At 41.6% G+C, this 22416-nt stretch overlaps 1 protein-coding gene across 10 annotated transcripts in view; it reads right to left on the bottom strand.

Annotated features, from left to right (window-relative positions):
• The window catches only part of baz2ba (bromodomain adjacent to zinc finger domain, 2Ba), a 295269-nt gene that overhangs the window by 249388 nt on the left and 23465 nt on the right, over positions 1-22416 (bottom strand). For 9 of the 10 annotated variants that reach the window (XM_067987408.1, XM_067987414.1, XM_067987411.1 and 6 more), the window contains exon 2: positions 8384-8499. The exons of the other annotated variant lie outside the window; for it this stretch is intronic. The gene's annotated coding sequence lies outside the window, so the exon portion shown is untranslated. The remainder of the gene's footprint in view (positions 1-8383; positions 8500-22416) is intronic. 10 annotated transcript variants of the gene reach the window in all.

Below are 22416 nucleotides of genomic sequence, written 5' to 3'. Positions count from 1 at the left end.
AGCTCTCCATACCTAGCATCCAAACAAGTTAACAATCTAATGATATTTGTAATTCTTGAATTACGTTCCAGTAGTAGCTTTTTGTGTGAATTTCAATTTTAAAAAATCCCTAATTTCCATAATGTTTCCAGGAACAAGATTAGTCACAAACAAAATGGCAGCATCTCATTTAGCAATACTTCATGTTACTGTTTTTCTACTGTTAAAATTATTGCCAAATTAGAAGAACAGCCTTGCTTACCTGCTGAGTTTACCAAGAGCTTTTATTTATATATAATTATATATAAAAAAAGAGTCTAAAATAGTCTGAAACTGAGACAGCATCCTTAAAACTATGGTTAAATACTGCTCTACTTTGAAAAGGATAAAACATTTTCATTTTTGCCAGTTTTCTCCAATATTCTCCCATCCTGTCCTGAAGGCATTGACTTGCTGGGGTATGGATTCCATGGTCATTAGTGTAAATATATAAAATCCAACATTTGCTTTCTGAGAATGTTTTAATTTATATAACAAGAGCTTTTATAAATAGTAACCTCTCGACACCCCCAGGCTGCACAACTGGCAAAATTAAAACAGACACTGCCTCATAGTCAAGGAATTTCAGCACTTTTTCTTTGACTTCCTCTTTGGCACAACCTCTGTCGGCATTACCGTCCATTTTATACTTAGCATCTCCATTCTCAGTCAGGAATCACTAGTTATAAATATCCTGAATCAATTTTAGCCCAGATAAAGAAAATCTATGTAGACTTTTAAATTATGATATCTAAACATGGGATACTTTCAGGTATTTCAAAACAAAGCCAAATAATAGTATTCCAACATTTTAAGAGTTATTTGAAATGCATGTAGAGTTGAAATAGATTCAAGTCAAAGTTAAAGAAGTTACATTTATCTTCTACTCACAATGTTGCAAAATGCTGCATTCAGAATTAAATATCCCTCTTACATTTATTTTTGTACTGTGAGTATTTAATAGGGGACAGTCAAAGACATGGATTTTATCCTAATGTTTGCTAGGAACACTAAAATACTTCGGAAAAATTGTGTGGTGTACCAACTGGTGAGTCATATACAACACAAAACTTAATTAATGCTCCAGCTACCTTGGATTGTTAATTGAAGTTGAGTTTCTGCATGCAAGGGACAAAGTTTCAGGTAATCACAGTGTGCCATAGATAGAAGTTGTGTGTGCAGCTTCTGTATTGGTATTTTATATAGATAATTAGTTCACCATCTATGTGTATAAACAACTGCCAGCTTTCTAGCATCACAACTACCCGCATGTGTTACCAGATGCTAAATCATGCAGTTCGAAGTGTTTGATCACTAAGCTACAAATTGTGAATTTATAATTTGGAAACCAGGGACAAGTTTCTAGAGGGTGTCGGCATACATTTTGCTCACCATCCACTTCACTCCCAAGAGAGTTTTTTTTCGGTCAACAGGCAGGTAGGGCCTGAGATTTGTGCATGTTATGCATTCTATCTGGTGTCACACCACAAACCTGACACATGGGGTATTTTCCTGCTACATTACTCTCATCAACTCAATACAGTTCCAGAATGATGACCATAGAAACCATAGAAAAGATACAGCACAGAAGGGGGCCATTCGGCCCATTGTGTCCACGCCGGCTTGAAGAACAACCAGGTGCCCATTCTAATCCCATCTTCCAGCACCCGGTCCGTAGCCCTGCAGCTTACAGCACTTTAGGTGCAGGTCCAGGTACTTTTTAATAGAGTTGAGGGTCCCTGCCTCTACCACCAATTCGGCAGCAAATTCCATACACCCACCACCCTCTGGGTAAAAAAGTTTTTCCTCATGTCCCCTCTAATCCTTCCACCAATCAGCTTAAATCTATGTTCTCTGGTTCTTGATCTCTCCACTAGGGGAAACAGGTACTTCCTGTCTACTCTATCGAGGCCCCTCATAATTTTGTACACCTCAATCAAGTCACCCCTCAGCCTCCTCTGCTCCAAGGAAAACAACCCCAGCCTATCCAATCTCTCCTCGTAGCTGCAATTTTCAAGCCCTGGCAACATTCTTCTAAATCTTCTCTGCACTCTCTCCAGAGCAATTACGTCCTTCCTGTAATGTGGTGACTAGAACTGCGCACAATACTCCAGCTGTGGCCTTACCAGTGTTTTATACTGTTCCATCATTACATCCCTGCTTTTGTATTCTATACCTTGGCTAATAACGGAGAGCAGGTGATCAAGAAAGCCAATGGAATGTTGGCTTTTATTGCTAGGGGGATAGAATATAAAAACAGGGAGGTATTGCTGCAGTTATATAAGGTATTGGTGAGACCGCACCTGGAATACTGCATACAGTTTGGTGTCCACACTTAAGAAAAGACATACTTGCTCTCGAGGCAGTACAAAGAAGGTTCACTCGGTTAATCCCGGGGATGAGGGGGTGGACATATGAGGAGAGGTTGAGTAGATTGGGACTCTACTCATTGGAGTTCAGAAGAATGAGAGGCGATCTTATTGAAACATATAAGATTGTGAAGGGGCTTGATCGGGTGGATGCAGTAAGGATGTTTCCAAAGATGGGAGAAACTAGAACTAGGGGGCATAATCTTAGAATAAGGGGCTGCTCTTTCAAAACTGAGATGAGGAGAAACTTCTTCACTCAGAGGGTGGTAGGTCTGTGGAATTTGCTGCCCCAGGAAGCTGTGGAAGCTACATCATTAAATAAATTTAAAACAGAAATAGACAGTTTCCTAGAAGTAAAGGGAATTAGGAGTTATGGGGAGCGGGCAGGAAATTGGACATGAAGCTGAGTTCGGATCGGTCAATGCCCTGTGGGTGGCGGAGAGGACCCAGGGGCTGAGTGGCCGGGTCCTGCTCCTACTTCTTGTGTTCTTTAGATTTATGGTTGGGATCAGATCAGCCATGATCTTATTGAATGGCAGAGCAGGCTCGAGGGGCCGATTGGCCTACTCCTGCTCCTATTTCTTATGTTCTTATGTTCTTATTCCATATGTCTTCTTCACAACCTTATCTACCTGTACTGCCACCTTCAGGGACCTGTGCACATGCACTCCAAGGTCTCTCACTTCCTCTAACCCTCTCAATATATTCCCGTTTACTGCGTATTCCCTTTTACTGTTTGCCCTCCCTAACTGCATTACCTCACATTTCTCCGGGTTGAACTCCATTTGCCACTTTTCCGCTCACTCCACCAACCCATTGATATCTTCTTGGAGTCTACAGCTAGCCTCTTCACTATCAACTACACGGCCAATTTTTGTGTAGTCTGCAAATTTGCCAATCATACCCCCTACATTCAAGTCCAAATCATTAATTTATACCACAAACAGCAAGGGTCCCAACACTGAGCCCTGTGGCACACCGCTGGAAACGGATTTCCATTCGCAAAGACATCCATCGACTTTTACTCTTTGTTTCCTGTTACTGAGCCAATTTTGGATCCAATTTGCCACATTTCCCTGTATCCCATGGGCTTTTACCTTTCTGACCAGTCTGCTATGTGGGACCTTGTCAAATGCCTTACTAAAATCCATGTAGGCAACATCCACTGCACTACCCTCATCAATCCTCCTCGTCACTTCCTCAAAGAATTTAATAAAATTTGTAAGGCATGACTTTCCCTGAACACATCCATGCTGACTTATCCCTGTTTAAACCATGCCTTTCCAAGTGACAGTTTATCCTATCTCTCAGTATTGATTCTAATAGTTTGCCCACCGAGGTAAGACTGACCGGCCTATAATTGTTTGGCCGTTCCCTCGTACCCTTTTTAAACAATGGTACTACGTTTGCAGTCTTCCAGTCCTTCGGTACCTCCCCTGTATCTAGTGAGGAATGGAAAATGATCCTCAGAGCATCAGTTATTTCCTCCCTGACTTCCTTCAATAGCCTAGGAAACAATCCATCTGGCCCTGGTGACTTATCAGCTTTCAAGAATTCCAGTCCCTCTAGTACTTCCTCTCGTTATGTTTACCTTATCCAATATTTCACACCTCTCCTCTTTAACTACTACATCCGGATCATCCCTTTCCTTTGTGAATACGGAGACAAAATATTCATTTAAAACCCTATCCACAAGTTACCCTTATCATCCCTGATAGGTCCCACATTTTCCTTAGCTATCCTCTTGTTCTTAATGTACTGATAAAACATCTTTGGGTTTTCTTTAATCTTACCAGCTAATATTTTTTATGCCCTCTCTTTGCTCTCCATAATTCCTTTTTTACATCATCCCTGTACTTTCTATATTCCTCTAGGCTTTCTGCAGTATTTAGTTTTCTGTGACAGTCATAAAGCTTTCTTTTTCTGCTTTATCTTGCCCCGTATACTTCTAGACAATCAGGGGGCTCTAAATTTGGCAGTGCCACCCTTTTTCTTTGAGGGGACGTGTCTGCACTGTACCCGTAGAATTTCACTTTTTAGTGCCTCCCACTGGCTTGCCACTGATTTCTCCTCAAGGAGTTGTGTCCAGTCCACTTCTGCCAAATCACCTCTTAGTTCTGTAAAATGTGTCTTCCCCCAATTTAAAACATTTACTCCTGATTTAACACTGTCCTTTTCCATAATAATGCTAAAACTAACTGAATTGTGGTCACTATCCCCAATATGGTCACCCACTGTCACTTCACCCACTTGCCCATCTTCATTTCCCAGGACTAAATCGAGAATTGCATCCCCTCTTGTTGGGCTTGTCACGTACTGGCTAAAAAAGTTCTCCTGGATGCCGATCAAGAATTTTGCGCCCTCTGTGCCCCTCACACTGTGAATCCCAGTTGGTGTTACGGTAGTTGAAGTCCCCTACTATTATTGTCCTCTTATTTTTGCACTCAGAAATTTGCCTACGTATTTGTTCTTCTATCTCTCTTTCGCTATTCGGGGGTCTATAGTACACTCCTGGTAGTGTGACTGCCCCTTTTTTATTTCTTAACTCTCTCCTGCCCTATGGCCTCGATTGATGATCCATTTAGCATATCATCCCTTCTCACAACTGTAATTGATTCTTTAACCAATAATGTTACCCCCCCTCCTTTTTTATCACCCACTCTATCCTGCCTGAAAACTCTATATCCAGGGATATTGAGCTGCCAATTATCCCCCTCTTTAAGTCAGGTTTCCGTTATAACAATGATATCATGCTGCCATGTGTCTATCTGTGCCCTGAGCTCATCTGCTTTGTTTGTAATACTCCTTGCATTGAAGTATATACCCTTTAACCCCGTCAAATTCCTGTGCTGAACGCTATTTAACCTTCGCTTGTTTTGCCTTTCTGAGTCGCTAACTACGTCACTAACCGCTTTTCTACTTCTTGTTTCCTGGTCTGAATTTGTCCTATCCATACCTGCCCTTTGTTCCCATCCCCCTGCCATACTAGTTTAAACCCTCCCCAACAGAACTATCAAATGCCCCCGCGAGGATATTGGTCCCGGTTCTGCTTGGGTGCAACCCATCCAGGTCCCGCCTTTCCCAGAATCGGTCTCAATGCCTCAGGAATTTAAACCCCTCTCTCCTACACAATCTCTCGAGCCACACATACACAATCTCTCGAGCCACACATTCATCTGGTCTATTCTCCTATTTCTGCTCTCGCCAGCACGTGGCACTGGGAGTAATCCTGAGATTACTACCTTAGAGGTCCAGCTTTTTAATTTATTTCCTAACTCTCTACATTCTGCTTGCAGGACCTCATCCCTTTTTTTTGAACCGATGTCGTTGGTACCGATATGGACCATGACCACTGGCTGTTCACCCTCCCCCTTCAGAATGTCCTCCAGCCGCTCCGTGACATCTTTGACCCTAGCACCAGGGAGGCAACATACCATCCTGGAGTCACGTCTGCGGCCACAGAAACGCCTATCTGTTCTCCTTACGATGGAATCCCCTATCACTATTGCTCTCCCATTCTTTTTCCTCCCCTCCTGTGCAGCTGAGTCACTCGTGGTGCCACGGTCTTGGCTCTTGCTGCATTCCCCTGATAAGCCATCTCCCCAACAATATCCAAAGCGGAATATCTACTTGAGGGGGAGATGGCCCCAGGGGACTCCTGCTCTACCTGCCTAGTCCTTTTACTCTGCCTGGCGGTCACCCATTTCCTTTCTGCCTGCGTAATCTCTACCTGTGTTGTGACCACCTCACTGAACGTGCTATCCACGATAATCTCAGCATCACGGATGCTCCACAGTGAATCCACCCACAGCTCCAGCTCCGGCTCCGAAATGCAGTTGGCCACCAGTTGCAGCTGGGCACACTTCCTGCACACATGGTCGCCAGGGACACCAGTAGTGACCATGACTTCCCACAGAGCGCAGGAGGAGCATATCAAGGGTGCGAGCTCTGGATAAAAGGCACAAAAGTGCATTCAATGACCACACAGATTTTTACACAAAGTACTGAAAGTATAAACTCTTCTCGGATGGATATAGCCATTATACTTGTGTGCCTGAAAATTCTAAAAACTATGCACCCTCCTTATTTCAATCAAAATATGTGTCAAGTTTCAAAAAGGAAGTCCAGTAACTTTCCTCCGCTGGTAGCAATTTGTAGGTTTGACACTGCTGTTTACAAATAAATCAAAAAGCAAAAGTAATGTTCCATTCACTTTACAGAGGCTGCCAATAGAAACTCAGACTTCTGCAGTAATGTTAAATGAATGGGGTGGCACTGCTGCATCCAGAGACTCCAAGAAACACTTAACCAGTTTATTTTCACCAGTACCTTCAGGGAAAGCAGCTCCCTTGGTAGCTACATAAAGAAATTTGCCATCATTTTTGGATACTGGTGGCTCAGACGATCAGTAGTTCAATAATATGATCTCTCACTGGTTGGCCTGTATGGACCTTTGGGTTGAACAATGGGGAAGGTATTGCAACCAGAAGCCAAGTGGCAAACTACTGTGCGTGTTTTGGTACACAGTTTTTCCCAGTGCTGTGCAAATGACCCAACAATATAAACTTAAAATATTCTGGAGGTGTATGCACCCTTATCAAACCATTTCTTAATCACTACTACTATGAAGCACTCCACCCAGTGGTTTGAAAGTGATGCAGCAAAAATCTGCCCAAATATCTGAACGTCGGTTATGCTTGCATTTTACATTTAGGGCCCTTTGAATGAAACGCCTTTGCTCGGCTATATTCTTAATCTCTCCTGCAGCTTTATATTCCTTTAATGAAAGCAGAACTTCCTACACTAGTTAATCTTCATACTCAGAATGGGCTAACGGATTTTAATGTGGATATATATGCAAGCCTATGTATATTGTAACGCCAAGCATGAAATGTGTACATGATGAAAGTTGGGTTGTCCATTAGCCAACTTGAAAAGGAAAAGAATTTGGGGGGGGGGTTATTGGTCATTTGTTCTATGTTCCCAGTCAATGTGAAATGGTTGTCAAGCAGATTAGCCAACTGTTAGGAATGATCTTGAGGTCATTACCCAAGTTGAAACAAGTAATTCTAACTTTGTTTAGATCAGTGGAAAGACTACATTTAGAATTTTTTTTAAACGTTTGTTCTTGGGATGTGGGCAACACTGGAATTGCAGTATTTATTGCCCATCCTTAGTTGCCTTGAGGACATTAAGAGTCAAAAACGTAGTGTGAGCCTGGAGTCAAGTGTAGGCCAGACCAGGTAAGCGTGGCAGGTTTCCTGGCCTGAATGTCATTAGTAAACCAGTTGGGTTCTGAGAACAATCGGCAGCATTCATGGTCATTCCTGGTGCCTGCCCATATTTACCAGATTTATTGAATTCGCTTTTACAATTTGCCATAAGGAGATTTCAACCATCAACATCTGCTTTCTAGTCCATAATCATTAGGCTACTGTACTCATATTATGTGCAATTTTAGGTCCCTTACCTACAAAAGAATGTTGATACATCAGACAGCATTATACAAAAATGCTTTCAGGACTTAGGGCTCTTAAGCCACAAACAAAGACTCAGAGAGCTGAATTTGTTTTTATTACAAAAGGTGATTGGGTTATGGGGAAAAATATAACCCAGGTCATTAAAAAGATCAACATGAGTAATGAAACCGTAGCAGATGGAAAGAAGGCCAAAAAATATAATTAAGCAATTTACACCACTCCACAAGATTCAAAATAGATGAGAGCCACTGATTAGTGATCCCTTGTACAATTCAGGGATTAAGTAACTCACAAAATTTTAGATAAACCGTGAGGAGAAATTTAGTTCTAGAATTCTGGAATAATTTCAGTTCTGTATGAAAGTTTAGCTTTTGAACACGTTATAATATGAAGACAGTTGAAAGCCTTGAGTTTTACTTGAACAGGTAAAACATTAAACAATATTTGCTTTAATTGAATTGAGACATGGAGTATTAAAGACAAATACTAATGGGCCATTGCAATTCAGAAACTCACCACTATTCAAGAGGCTCAAGTCTCAGTGTAGTTTAACACACATCACACCAATCACAACTGAATTGTCAGCTCTCATTTGGACTGCAAGATGGTCACCTTATAGATGGTAGTTTCACCTAGAAGAAACCCAAAAATAATTGACAACTGATATTTATTTTTAAGCAATTAATTAAAAATCAACATTGTCTGTTTCCTCAGCGAAGTACATTGGGCATTTCACTACTTTAAAGGCACTAATTAAAATTATCTTCTTGTGATTGATACATTATATCCTTTGTGAATATATTACCATGTGGATAGGTCATATTCTAACATAGGTATACTTACATTTACTGTAGAATGATTCACCATACTCAAGAATACTTCCAAAAATTACAACAAAATTTAAATGGCAAGTACACTCAACTGAATTGCCTCAATCCAAAGCCTCAATCCAAATAAAGGAAGATAACTGTACACTTCATGTTTCAGAATTTCTGATAGATATTTTATCCAACACTTTGCCCTTGTACTTCATGAAATTCTGCTCTAGTAACATCATAAATTGGGAATGCCACTCACAATCTATTGTCTCCATTTTTGTCATAACTGGAGCAGAACTAGATGTCATAATGCAAAGTGCAAGTTCTATAAAACCTCTGCCCTCAAGATACCAACACTTCTGAAGCAGAATTATGCAAGATGCCAGAGATACTGAAAAATGTACAGTGGCTTTTATAACATTTAGGATTATATATAGGTAGACTTTCTAAACAATGACTCTTGTAACCAATAACTTTCACGCTTGAAAATAAACTTGGATGCAATCACTGTCAACTTCCAATTTGTAGTTGTGCTTTGTAAATGTGTACAAATTTTGGGCTTTTTTGAATTAAACTTTTACAAAAAGCTACAAAGCACAACTTCAAAGTGTGCCCACCACAGCACCAAAGTGTCATACGAGAGGCAGGAAGAGTGATCCCAGATAACTTGCAGCAACGCAAGCATCAAGAGGGGCAGTTAATGACTGAAAATTAATTTGAAATGGTGTTTTCTATGAGCTTAGTCATAATCTTTTACTATCTAGGCATAGCTTAAGTGAGACAGTGAGCAAATTCTAATGTGTGTAAGGTTCATCTTCCACTCTTGATTTTATTATGTTCGCAATTATATTCCCAGTTACTGGCATTTCGGAACACGTGAACAGTCAGGGGGAGTTCAACTACCCTGAAGTAGACTGGAATAAGGCAAACATTTCCGGTCAAAATTGGGAGAGGCTCTCAGAATGCATCCAGGATTGTTTGCTTAATCAGCGTGTTGTCTGTACAACAAGGAAGGACGCAATGCTGGATCAGGGTAATGAATTAGGACAAGTGAGTAATTTGAGGGTAGAACATTTGCGAAATAGTGACCATAACATGATTTAGATTCACTTTGAAAACAGATAAAGAACAGGACAAGTCCAAGATAAAGGTGTTGAATTGAAAAATAACTAATTTCAGAGGCACAAGAGGGGACACAGTCCAGATTAATTGATTGGAAAAAAACAGATCAAACAATGAACCAGCAGCAGTGGGAGATATTTAAATACAGATCAGCATGAAGGACCAAAAAAAATGCTGATCAATGCAACTACCCTGCAGCCACTCACTGACAGACTCGTAACGGACATTAGCTTTTGAAAGATTTAGACATCCTACAGTGCTCCAGGAGGCTGAAAGTGAGCAGGTTAAACATAAATTTCTCTTAATAAGTACACCAATTAATTTTAGAAAGAAAACTGAAAGGGATTGCAAGTACATTGTCATGTACTAAGCATTGAAAGTACTCCCTCACAGTTTATAATTTCATTGTGAAAAAATACCAGTTTCAAAATATGGCAAATAGAACAAATTCTGTTTGTTGCACATCCGAAAATTGTAGTTTTCACAAGATGAAGGCGATAACTTCAAATCAGCTAGTTTCCTCCCTATCACAACATTATAGCTAAAGGAATGGAAAATCTAAAAATCAGCATCAACAAGCTTAACTTCTCAATTGTGGCGATAGGCTGTGCGCTGAATAAAATTATTGAAATCCCTCGAAGTTCAACCATTGTACAGAATGAAAACATTGTTTGCATTTCTTTTAAAAACAGATCATAAGGGCTCAATTTTTGGTAAAACTGCAGTATTCTTGAAATGAAACACAGTATCAGTTTACTTGTCCTGTTGCAAAAGGAATGTAGCAGGGCTTGTGTAATAAAAAAAAGAGTAGGAGCAATTTACATTTCTTAAGCAGTGCAAAAATGTAACCGCTTTGCTTTAATGTAGGGAAGCAGTGGCCATACTGAGAAATACAGTGACTGAATCTTGAAAAGGCATCTGACCACCAACAAAAATGGACCTGAAATAGCTTAAGTTAGGAAGAAATCATAGGAGATGTGTGACTGCCAAGGTCAACATGTAGAGAAGCAGTCCTGTCACTCTGTTCACATACAGGGAATAAATCAAATATTCCATAAACAGAAGTTTATTCAACTATTGTTAATGCCTCATGTATGCCTACAAGGTTCACTCAAAATGTCTTGGTGCGTAATGAAACAATGATGGCTCTGCAAAGTAGTGGTAGCAGTAAAAGGACAAAACAGTTTGCAAAAGCAGCAAGAATTTATACGGCACCTTTAACACACAAAACATTGCAAGGCACTTCATGGAGTAGTAATGAAGGATCTCTCTCTCTCTCCCCCATTCCCATGAAACTGCTGGCCACCCACTTCCCTTCCTAGCCCCCATGCTAGCTGACACAGTTCCCTATCAGGTACGGTTCCCCCCCCCTTTCAAAACTTCCACCATCATTTCCCTTCTCGAAAAACCTACACTCAACTCCTCTGTCCTTGCAAACAAATGCCACATCTTAAACCTCACTTTCCTATCCAAAGGTGTCACCTTCTAAATCCATGCCCATCTTTCCTCCTCAAGGTAGATAAATCTCCGGGACCTGATGAAATGTATCCCAGGACGTTATGGGAGGTTAGGGAGGAAATTGCGGGTCCCCTAGCAGAGATATTTGAATCATCCACCGCTACAGGTGAGGTGCCTGAAGATTGGAGGGTAGCAAATGTTGTGCCTTTGTTTAAGAAGGGCGGCAGGGAAAAGCCTGGGAACTACAGACCGGTGAGCCTGACATCTGTAGTGGGTAAGTTGTTAGAGGGTATTCTGAGAGACAGGATCTACGGGCATTTGGAGAGGCAGGGACTGATTAGGAACAGTCAGCATGGTTTTGTGAGAGGAAAATCATGTCTCACGAATTTGATTGAGTTTTTTGAAGGGGTAACCAAGAAGATAGATGAGGGCTGTGCAGTAGACGTGGTCTACATGGACTTTAGCAAAGCGTTTGACAAGGTACCGCATGGTAGGTTGTTACATAAGGTTAAATCTCACGGGATCCAAGGTGAGGTAGCCAATTGGATACAACATTGGCTTGACGACAGAAGACAGAGGGTGGTTGTAGAGGGTTGTTTTTCAAATTGGAGGCCTGTGACCAGCGGTGTGCCTCAGGGATCGGTGCTGGGTCCGCTGTTATTTGTTATTTATATTAATGATTTGGATGAGAATTTAGGAGGCATGGTTAGTAAGTTTGCAGATGACACCAAGATTGGTGGCATCGTGGACAGTGAAGAAGGTTATCTAGGATTGCAACGGGATCTTGATAAATTGGGCCAGTGGGCCGATGAATGGCAGATGGAGTTTAATTTAGATAAATGTGAGGTGATGCATTTTGGGAGATCGAATCGGGCCAGGACCTACTCCGTTAATGGTAGGGCGTTGGGGAGAGTTATAGAACAAAGAGATCTGGGAGTACAGGTTCATAGCTCCTTGAAAGTGGAGTCACAGGTGGATAGGGTGGTGAAGAAGGCATTCAGCTTGCTTGGTTTCATTGGTCAGAACACTGAATACAGGAGTTGGGATGTCTTGTTGAAGTTGTACAAGACATTAGTTAGGCCACACTTGGAATACTGTGTACAGTTCTGGTCACCCTATTTTAGAAAGGATATTATTAAACTAGAAAGAGTGCAGAAAAGATTTACTAGGATGCTGCCGGGACTTGATGGTTTGACTTATAGGGAGAGGTTAGATAGACTGGGACTTTTTTCCCTGGAGAGTAGGAGGTTAAGGGGTGATCTTATACAAGTCTATAAAATAATGAGGGGCATAGATAAGGTAGATAGTCAAAATCTTTTCCCAAAGGTAGGGGAGTCTATAACAAGGGGACATAGATTTAAGGTGAGAGGGGAGAGATACAAAAGGGTCCAGAGGGGCAATTTTTTCACTCAAAGGGTGGTGAGTGTCTGGAACGAGCTGCCAGAGGCAGTAGTAGAGGCGGGTACAATTTTGTCTTTTAAAAAGCATTTGGACAGTTACATGGGTAAGATGGGTATAGAGGGATATGGGCCAAGTGCAGGCAATTGGGACTAGCTTAGTGGTATAAACTGGGCGACATGGACATGTTGGGCCGAAGGGCCTGTTTCCATGTTGTAAACTTCTATGATTCTATAAATGCATGTTTGAACCTCTCCAATCAGGTTTCCGCCCCTGCCACATTATCAAAACAACCATAACCAAAGTCACAAATTCTGCACCCTCGCCACCAATTCCACCCCCCTTCCTGCCACTATCTCAGGTTGAACCAGACTGTTCACAACCTTGGGCTGACCCTGAGCTGAGTATCTGACCTCACAGCCTTTTGATCACAAAGACCACTTAATTCCACCGAAACATCACCTGTCTCTGCCACTACCTCAACCCGCCTGCACTGAAACTCTCATCCATGTCTTTGTCACCTCCAGTATCATCTATTCTAACACTCTCCTGGATGGCCTCCCAACCTCCATAAACATCAGCTCATCCAAAGTTCTACTGCCTGTACCCTATCCCACACCTTCCCACTCTTGCATCACCTATATGCTCGCTGACCTACATTAGCTCCTGGTCCCTCAACGCCTCACATTTAAAATTGTCATTTATGTTTAGTTCCTTCATGGCCTATCCCCTTCCTATCTCTAACATTCTCCAGCCCTTCAACCAACAACTCTGCATTCCTACAATTCTGGCTTATTCTGCACCCCCGCACCACCCCCCACGCCTCTTTGACAGCCGTACCGTCAGCCATCTAGGCCCTAAGTTCTGGAGTTCCTGTCCTAACCTCTGTCTCTCCACTTTACTCTCCTCCATTAACGGCCTCCTTAAAACCCACCTTTGGCCAAGCTTTTAGTCACACCTCCTACTAGCTCTTTCTTTGGCTCGGTGTCAATTTTCATATCATTACGCTTCGCTGAAGTGCTTTGGGACGTTTTTCTATGTTAAAGGCAGTATATAAGTGCAAGCTGTAGTTGTTGTTGGAACGTCAGGACAGGAAAGAGAGTTTGGGAGGACAGGGAAGAGAATTTGGGGGGGGGGGGGGGGGGTGAGGGGGAGGAACAGTTGAAGGCATAGACAGAAAGTATGTTTCAAAGAAGAGAGGAAAGGATGAGATGCAGAAAGGGTCAAGGGAAGCAGTTTGAGATAGCAGTGCCTAGGCAGCTGAAAGCTCTGTCACTGGGAGTGAGGTTGGGGGGGATGGTGAGAAAGAGGGTAAGAGTCAGAAGGGCATGGAGGGCAAAGTAAGGAGGTTGCAGACGTAGGGTAGAGCAAAGCCACGGAGGGATGTGAAGGTGAGGTTATTAATTTTAGAGAGGACTGAGCGCCAATTAAGATCCTCAAGGACAGAAGCACTGGGCAAAACAGAATACAGGCATCTGCATTTGGATAAGTTGGAGTTTATGGAGCTTGGACAAAGGAAGATCAGCAAGAACATTGGACTAAACAAGTCTGGAGGTGACAAACGCAGGGTATTGGTTTCAGTGGTGGAGAAGCGGAGGTAGCAGCAAAATAAAGCAACGTTGAAAGGGTGGAAATAAATAGTTTTGGCGATGGGGAAAATGTGGGTTAGGAAGCATAACTCGGGGTCAAACAGGACACCAAGGCTTCACACAGTCTTGTTTAGCCTGAGAGGCCAGGAAGGGGGATGGATTCGGAGTCGAGGGAGCCGTTTCCAATGAGCACCAAGAATGATAACTTCAGTCTTCCCAACATTCAGCTAAAGGAAAGTGACTTATCCAAAACTTGACATTGACCTCTGTCTGAGTGTATGGAGATGGTCATATGATCAAGAGAAGTGGTGGAGAGATAAAGTTGGGTGTCATCAGTACAAGTATAGAAGCTGACCACATGTTTAACTCCATCATGGCCGTGCCTCCATCCCATCTCTCTAACTTCCTCCAGTGCTACAACTCTCCTCCCCCCAAACTCTCCATTCTTCTGACTCCAGCTCCTTATACATCTCCTCCCTTCACCCCACTCATTAGCTCTCTGCCTTCAGTTGTCTAGGCCCCATGCTGTGGAATTCTCTCCCTAAATCCCTCCACCTCTCCACTTAACCTCCCCTCCTTTAAGACCGTCCTTAAAACCCATCTCTTTGACCGAGCTTTTGGTCACCGTGCCAAGTATCTCCTTCAGCTCGGCATCCAATTTTTTAATTACACCTCCGTTAAGTGCTTTGGGACAGTTTTCTACATTATAGGTGGGGGACGATAGTTGATAAACTAATCAAACTTGAAAGGATAAAACCCTGGTCCAGATGGATTGCATCCGCGAATATTAAAAGCGGTTAGGGAGGAGATAGCAGAGCACTGTTACATATATATAAAAATTCATTAGACAAAGGAATAGTGCCAGAAGACTGGTTGACAGCTAATGTTATTCCCATATTTAAAGAGAGACAAAGAACAAGTGCAGGGGACTATAGACCAATTAGCTTAACATCAGTGGTAGGAAAGATATTGGAAACTTCTCAAAAATGTAATAGAAAAACATCGAGAAAACAAAAATATAATAAAGAATAGTCACAGATTTCAGAAGGGAAAGTCATGCCTGACCAACCTTAATGAATTCTTTGAAGAAGTAACAGAAAGAGCATACAAGGGTAATGCAATAGATGTAATATATTTGGAATTCTAAAAGGCCTTCAATAAAAGGTACCGCATTGTAGATTCATGACTAAGGTCAGAGCACATGGAGTCAGGGGAATGAAGCAGAATGGATAGCAAGTTGGCTACAAAACAGAAGAGAGTTGGGATTAAGGGTAGCTACTCAGACTGGCAAAAGGTGGGAAGAGGTGTTCCACAGCGATTCATGCTGGGACCATTTACATTAACGGTTTGGATTTGGGAATCAGAAGTACAATTTCAAAATTTGTGGATGACAACAAATTGGTGTAGTTAATGCAAGGAGGAATGCGTCTAAATGCAAGAGGACATTAATAAACTTGCAGAATAGGCGTGTAATTGGCAAATAAATTTCAATATAGGCAAGTGTGAGGTGGTGCATTTTGGTAGGAAGAATAAGGAGACCACAAAAGGCATTTGATGAAGTAACACATGATAGACTTGTTAGCAAAATTAAAGCCCATGGGATTAAAAGGGACAGTGGCAGCATGATACAAAATTGGCTAAGGGACAGAAAGCAGAGAATAGTAGTGAACAGTTGTTTTTCAGACGGGAGGGAAATATACAGTGGTGTCCCCCAGGGGTCAGTATTAGGACCACTGCTCTCTGATATATATTTATGCCCTGGTCTTGGGTATAGAGGGTATAATTTCAAAGTTTGCAGATGATATGAAACTTGGAAATGTAGTAAACAATGTGGAGGATAGTAACAGACTTCAGAATGACAGACAGACTAGTGAAATGGGCAGACAGATGGCAGATGAAATTTAATGCAGAGAAGTGTGAAGTGATACATTTGATATGAAGAAGTTTGAACTTTCAAAAGGCAATTGGATAAATACTTGAAGGAAAAACTTTTACAGGGCTATGGGGAAACAGCAAGGGAATGGGACCAATTGGACAGCTCTTTCAAAGAGCCGGCACAGGCATGATGGACTGAATGGCCTCATCCTGTGCTGTACCTACTAATGTACATACTGCTTGGATAGTAAGAGTCTAAACAGGACAGAGGAGCAATGGGATCTAGGGGTACAGATACACAAATCGCTAAAGTAGCGACGCAGGTTAATAAGGCCATTAAAAAGGCAAATCAAGCACTGGGGTTCATTTCTACAGAGATAGAATTGAAAAGCAAAGAAATTATGTTAAACTTGTATAGAACTTTGGTTAGACCACACTTGGAGTACTGTGCACATACTATAGAAAGGGTATGGAGGCCTTGGAGAAGGTGCAAAAAGGATTCACAAGGATGATACCAGAACTGAGAAGATATACCCATCAGGAAAGGCTGAACAGGCTAGGGCCCTTTTCTCTAGAAAAGAAAAGACTGAGTGATGACCTGATAGAGGTCTTTCAAATAATGAAAGGGTTTGATAGGGTAGATGTAGAGAAAATGTTTCCACTGATGGGGAGTCAAAAACTAGAGGTCATAAATATAAACAGTCGCTAATAAATCCAATAGGAAATTCAGGAGAAACTTTTTTACCCAAAGAGCGGTAAGAATGTGGAACACGCGCTACCCACAAGGAGTAGTTGAGGCAAATAGCATAGATACATTTAAGGGGAAGCTAGATAAGCACATGGCGGAGAAAGGAATACAAGGGTATGCTAATAGAGTTAAATGAAGCAGGAAGGGAGGAGGCTGGTGTGGAGCATAAACGTCAACATAGACCAGTTGGGCCGAATGGTCTGTTTCCGTGCTGTAGTTTTGATGTAACTCGATGTAGGCGTTGTATAAATGCAAGTTGTTGTTAGTGTTGTTGTTGTTGTTGATGATGATGCACGCCTAGCAAGTAAACATAATTAACATCTAGAGTTTTTTTGTCTTCCATTTATAACAAAGTGCATTCAGCGCAGCAGCAACAAAATACTCAAAATTCTTAGGTTTCGTTATGAAAGTTTGTGGAATCTGGCAACATTTTCAAAAATAAAATCTGGCTAAGAAGTCCAATTTTCTCAACATAAAATTGTACATCTGCAGGAGATATACCAATATTCCAGTACTTGGTTTCCCATATTGCTTAACCTATCCTCTGTCAGCTTCCCAGCCCACCAATCTCTGTTATCATTTTTCAGCTCTGCTCCTTCCCTCTTCAGCAAGAAGGAACACAAGTGCATATTAGAAAGCAGGGTGATCCCATCCACCATAGCAACAGCGAAAAGGTTCCATTAACACAATAGTTCCACTACATTTAACAGCAGCTTTTCACTCGCCCTAGAGACTGGCCTAGTCCTGCAGAGAGCTGATAAACAGATATGAATTCTAACATGTGAAACTAACATCAGCCATTAGTGGGACACAGAATGAGAACGTTCACTTTATTACAATGAGAATCTTCACAACAGGAGTACAGGTTCATAGCTCCTTGAAAGTGGAGTCACAGGTGGATAGGGTGGTGAAGGCGGCATTCAGCTTGCTTGGTTTCATTGGTCAGAACATTGAATACAGGAGTTGGGATGTCTTGTTGAAGTTGTACAAGACATTAGTAAGGCCACACTTGGAATACTGTGCACAGTTCTGGTCACCCTATTATAGAAAGGATATTATTAAACTGGAAAGAGTGCAGAAGAGATTTACTAGGATGCTACCGGGACTTGATGGTTTGACTTATAGGGAGAGGTTGGATAGACTGAGACTTTTTTCCCTGGAGAGTAGGAGGTTTAGGGGTGATCTTATAGAAGTCTATAAAATAATGAGGGGCATAGATAAGGTAGATAGTCAAAATCTTTTCCCAAAGGTAGGGGAGTCTATAACGAGGGGGCATAGATTTAAGGTGAGAGGGGAGAGATACAAAAGGGTCCAGAGGGGAAATTTTTTCACTCAAAGGGTGGTGAGTGTCTGGAACGAGCTGCCAGAGGCAGTAGTAGAGGCAGGTACAATTTTGTCTTTTAAAAAGCATTTGGACAGTTACATGGGTAAGATGGGTATAGAGGGATATGGGCCAAGTGCAGGAAATTGGGACTAGCTTAGTGGTATAAACTGGGCAACATGGATATGTTGGGCCGAAGGGCCTGTTTCCATGTTGTAAACTTCTATGATTCTAAGTGTTGAGAACCTGGCACACACGGTGCTATATTACAGAAGTTCTCCCTTAAATTGGAAATTCTGCAAGTATTAGTAAGTTGCATCATCTGCACAAACAAAATATGTGGAATTATGCTAGTGTGCACAATTTATGGATATAGAACTTTTGACAGAACCCAGTTAAGATTTTAAAATGTATCCTGGAGCACTGCATGCTTATGTGAACCAGTATTTTAAACGCATGAACTGAAATCAAAACATTCCCTCAGTCTTTAAAAACCAGCTTTGAAAACTTCCTTGGTTTCTTAGGCTTTTAAGCTCAAGCATGGCTTCCATTCTGTAGACTTCTCAAGAGGTCTAAAAGAACAAACCCACAATGGTTTTGAAAACATATTGAACTGCTGGCAGTGAAATGAAAATGCAACTTAAGGAGATGCAGCGCCTCCCTTATCACTTGTCCAGGACCCCAAATACACCTTCCATTTGAGACAGCAATTCATATGTTCTTCCTCCAATCTGGTATGCTGCTCACAGTGCTGTTTCCTCTATACTGGGGAGACCAAACAGACTTCACTGAACATCTCAGTTCTGTCTGCAAGGGTGATTCTGATCTCCCTGTGGCTCATCACTTCAACTCAACCTCGGTCTTTGTTCTCCTGCATTGTTCCAACGATGCTCAATGCAAGCTTCAGAAGCAATATGTCAGCCTTCTTAACATACATTTCAGTAACTTTAGACCTTAGCTATATCCTTCATTTTCTTTAGAGCAAGAAGTGCTTATGATGAGCCGTGGATTTGTCAGTGTCTGAGGAAGGGAAGGCAGGTTGACATTTAGGTTGGAGACCCTTTGTGTTGAAAGGGTCTGTGCCGGTGATGTTGTCCTGTTTTTCTCTCTCCCTTTGGAATGGGTGGACTGCATTTTGACAGCATTTAATGTTTCAATTTCAGATCTGTTGCATTGGCAGCTTGCGTTTTCCCCTCTCTTTTTCTCCTTTTTGTTTATGTGGGCCTCTCCGATGGCTTTTTACTTTCCACTATTTGCACATTTTGATGTCTCTGCATCACCTCTCTGATGATCTTCCATATCATCTAACAGTCCACTATTAAGCACTTTGTGGGGCATTCCACCCATTCACTGTGATTGGCATATCTGTTGACTCTCCTTCTCTCTCCTGCCCTTTTGTTTTCATTTTCTTTTCAACCTTACTAAAATGTACGTCTACCTTTCAGTTCAGTCCTGATGATGGGTTACACACCTGGAACATCAATAACCCGGCTTTCCTCTTTACAGATGTTGACTGACCTGGTATGTGTTCCCAGCATTTTTTGTTAGCATAGTTGTTGACAGTACAATAAAAGAATCTGGAGGATGTCAATCATTTTGAATTTTCACGTGAAAAAATTTAATCTCGAAAGTCAAGAAGTTGCCAATCACGCTCATTTAATTGATTAAAATACATTATTTGCACATGCTTAGAGAATACAAACGATGGGCCAGATTTTACTGTAAAAACGGTGAGGCTAACAGCGCTCACCGTTATTTATGTGCAAATTGGAAAGCAACATCTGGTGACTGCACATGCGCAGTTAAAAGCGAAAATCTGGAAGTTGCTCTCCTAGATGCCTTGCTCTTCCAAAAGCTCCGTGAAAACGGCATCTCACTGCCTGGCTCCCCGGCATGGCATTCCTGTACTGACATCGCAAATATGGACTAAAGTTGCCAACAAAAGTTAAGTCAAGTCATTTTAAGTCCAAGTACCATTTTAACGGTATTGTAAGACTTAATTACCGCCAAACAACCTCTCTGGCGCTGAAAATTAACTTTTACAAGTGTAAAGCCGCATTATTTCAGATTTTAATTATTGTTGGACATTTTTTTTTAAATTAAATAACTTTTTAATAATTTTTCTTTGTCTCTTTATTTCACTTTCTGTACCTGATTTGACATTGAATTCACTATTCTAACTCAAACTTCCTGGTTCTGACTGCACTGTTATTAATGATGCTTCAATCTGATTGGTCAAGGAGACACACAGTTGCTTGGCCTGTTCACACAGGTCCCAGATGCCCTGTAGAGGGCGCCGTGCTGAATGGCTCTCTAATTTTCAAGAACTTGCCATGTAAAAGCTTACAAAAGTCCATGAGCAAGTGCAAGTCTAACAAACGGCTAGTGCCGTTCATTCGCTGCTCACAGCAAAATCTGGCCCAGTGTTGCTCCTTTTTTGCTTTTCCAATAGTTGACCATTTTAAATCACACTAAATCTTGAATAAAAAATTTGGCTTTAACAATCTTTGTATCTTAACAGATTTGGTTTTCTCTTCTGTGCTTTAGTTTCTAATTATAGGGTGCATTGCAGCAACTCACCAAGATTATTTCAACAGTACCTCCCAGCCTCGCAACCTCTATCACGAAGAAGTACAAGAGGCCCATCAGTTTAACCTCGGTAGTGGGGAAGCTTTTAGAAACAATAATCCGGGGCAAAATTAATAGTCACTTGGACAACTGTGGATTAATAAAGGAAAGCCAGCACGAATTTGTTAAAGGCAAATAGTGTTTAACTAATTTAATTGAGTTTTTTGATGAGGGCAATGAGGTTGATGTTGTGTACGTGGACTTTCAAAAGGCGTTTGATAAGTGCCACATAATAAGCTTGATAACAAAACTGAAGCCCATGGAATAAAAGGGGCAGCAGCAGCATGGATTCAAAATTGGCTAAGTGACAGGAAACAGAGAGTAGTGGTGAACGGTTGTTTTTCAGACCGGAGGAAGGTATACAGTGGTGCATCCCAGGGGTCAGTACTAGGACCACTGCTTTTTTTGATATATATTAATGACTTGGACTTGAGTGTACAGGGCACAGTTTCAAAATCTGCGGATGACACAAAACTTGGAAGTGTAGTAAACAGTGAGGAGGATAGTAATAGACTTCAAGATGATATAGACAGGCTGGTGGAATGGACGGACACATTGCAGATGAAAATTAACACAGAGAAGCACGAAGTGATACATTTTGGCAGGAAAAATTTGGAGAGGCAATATAAACTAAAGGATACAATTCTAAAGGGGGTGCGGGAACACAGAGACTTGGGGGTATATGTGCACAATTCTTTGAAGGTGGCAGGACAGGTTGAGAAAGCAGTTAGAAAAGCATATGGGATCCTGGGCTTTATAAATAGAGGCAGAGAGTACAAAAACAAGGAAGTTATGTTGAACCTTAATAAAACACTGGTTTGGCCATATCTGGAGCATTGTGTCCAATTCTGGGCACTGCACTTTAGGAGGAATATGAAGGCCTTAGAGAGGGTGCAGAAAAGATTTACTAGAATGCTTCCAGGGATGAGGAACTTCGATTACGTAGATGGACTGGAGAAGCTGGGGTTATTCTCCTTAGAGCAAAGAAGGTTACGAGAAGATTTGATAGAAGTGTTCAAAATCACGAAGGGTTTAGATAAAGTAAATAAAGAGAAACTGTTCCCATTGGCGGAAGGGTCGAGAACCAGAAGACACAGATTTAACGTGATTGGCAAAAGAACCAAAGGCAACATGAGGAAAAACTTTTTTATGCAGCGAATAGTTATGATCCGGAATGCGCTGCCCAAAAGGGTGGTGGAAGCAGATTCAATTGTGGCTTTCAAAAAGGAATTGGATAAATACTTGAAGGGAAAAAATTTACAGGGTACGGGGAAAGAGTGGGGGAATGAGCAGGCATGAGTTCGATGGGCCGAATGGCCTCCTCCTGTGCTGTGACCATTCTATGATTCCAAGAGTAGCAGCATCATGAGCGCACCTTCAACATCGCTCGATCAAAATCGTGAAATTCCCTACCTAACCCCATTGTAGGAACACCATCACCAAAAGGACTCAGCGGTTAAAAAGATGGCCCTTCATGGCATTCTCGTGGGAACAAGCACAGCCTTGCCAGTGTAGACCAATGTCCATAGAAAATTTTTAAAATGTATCACATGAAACACTTTGGAAACTCTAAACACTGATGTTGAATGTAT

This window comes from Heptranchias perlo, chromosome 7 (genome assembly GCF_035084215.1).
Source record: "Heptranchias perlo isolate sHepPer1 chromosome 7, sHepPer1.hap1, whole genome shotgun sequence".
In the NCBI taxonomy this organism is placed as follows: Eukaryota; Metazoa; Chordata; class Chondrichthyes; order Hexanchiformes; family Hexanchidae; genus Heptranchias; species Heptranchias perlo.
This window is presented reverse-complemented; position numbering and strand designations above follow the sequence as displayed.